The following is a 1,409-nucleotide window of genomic DNA, read 5'->3' as shown; positions in this document are numbered from 1 at the left end:
CAGTGAATGCAGATTTGCATAATAGTGCATTTAGTGAATGGTCAGTAGGCCCAGTAAAGAACTATATCATTTCAGTCCATTCACCATTTAAAGAGAAAATGTCCATAGATCAGAACAGCAGCATCTTGAATTACTTTGCTTTTCCAATAAAAGTCTTTACACTTTCATCTGGGTTTTCAAAAATGTAAGATAAGAAGAAATTGAAAATAGGGAGTGTAAAACAAGGGGAAACTCCTGATTACCTGTTAGATATAAATACCATTACTATACCAGTCCAGGTTAAGGTTGGGTAGGTATTAGGGTTATGCACAAATGAAAGAAAATTAACCTAATTAAATTTCTTAGTGGTTTAAAATAGATATTTGTTTATGTACATGTATGCATGTGTGTGTCTACTCATACTTATGATGAATTGCTTTATGTTTTACCATGTAAAACATTTATATGCCCAATACTTCAATTAAAAGCACCTGGGTCTTTTCTTTAAATCTTACATGGTGGATCTTCACAGAGAGGTGCAACATTCTTTTCATCCTGTTCCTGGCTCACTTGGTTGCTATGGTTACAGAAGACGGAGCTTTCCTTTACATAGACGTTCAGAGATGAGTCCTTCAGGTCTGTTTGGTTCAGTAAATGGCAGGTTTTGTTGTCGCATTGATAAGTCCCAGTAATTTGAGAATCCACTGTTTTACAGTCACAGGAGCTGGACTCACTGGGAGTTAAAAACTGCTGATAACAAAACAAAACTTAACTCCCTCTAATGCTTTAATGCTTGGAAATTTATGTGAAATAATAAATAAATTAAAGAAAAGAGTTGGCAGATATTTTTTTTCTTACACCACCTAAGATATTTATTTTGATGTTTTGTTATATGCAACATAAAATGTCCAATTCCAAAGTTTATAACAAGCACTATATTCTTTAAAAGAAATTATAAACAGCTTGCGTTTGTTTTTGAGGTTCTTGTGTTTCATTTATATTTTCAGCTTATTATGGTACTGAATTATTTCAATTTTACAATGTAAAACATCTAACTGCCCAATATTTTAAGTTTAAAAGTACCAGAATGTTTTGCTTAAGTCTTACATTTTTCTTTCTGACAGAGAGATGCAACAGTCTTTACATCCTGTTCCCAGCTCACTCGGTTGCTATGGTTACAGATGATATAGCTTTCATTTAGACTGAGCTTTAGGATGGAGTCCTTCAGGTGTGTTTGGTTCGGTAAATGGCAGGTTTTGTTTTGACATTGAAAAGTTCCATTAATTTGAGAATCCACTGTTCTACATGTTGCAATGAAGTTATAGAAGCTGGGCTTAATGGGGGTGACTGTTAGATTCACTGGAGACACTGGATCTGAGGGAAAACAAGATTTGATTGGTTTTATAATGGGGCGCTATAAAAACATTTAA

At 34.0% G+C, this 1,409-nt stretch overlaps 1 long non-coding RNA gene across 1 annotated transcript in view; it reads right to left on the bottom strand.

Moving 5' to 3' along the window:
* LOC107836239 (uncharacterized) overlaps nt 1-579 on the bottom strand; it is a 2,053-nt gene extending 1,474 nt beyond the window's left edge. The window contains exon 1 of the long non-coding RNA XR_001662102.1: nt 495-579. This is a non-coding gene — a long non-coding RNA (uncharacterized LOC107836239). The remainder of the gene's footprint in view (nt 1-494) is intronic.
* Nucleotides 580-1,409: the final 830 nt, after the last annotated feature.

The sequence above is a fragment of the Poecilia formosa genome, unplaced genomic scaffold (genome assembly GCF_000485575.1).
Source record: "Poecilia formosa unplaced genomic scaffold, Poecilia_formosa-5.1.2 Scaffold45, whole genome shotgun sequence".
NCBI lineage: Eukaryota > Metazoa > Chordata > Actinopteri > Cyprinodontiformes > Poeciliidae > Poecilia > Poecilia formosa.
Note: the sequence above shows the minus strand (reverse complement) of the source record. Positions and strands in the feature narration are given on the sequence as shown.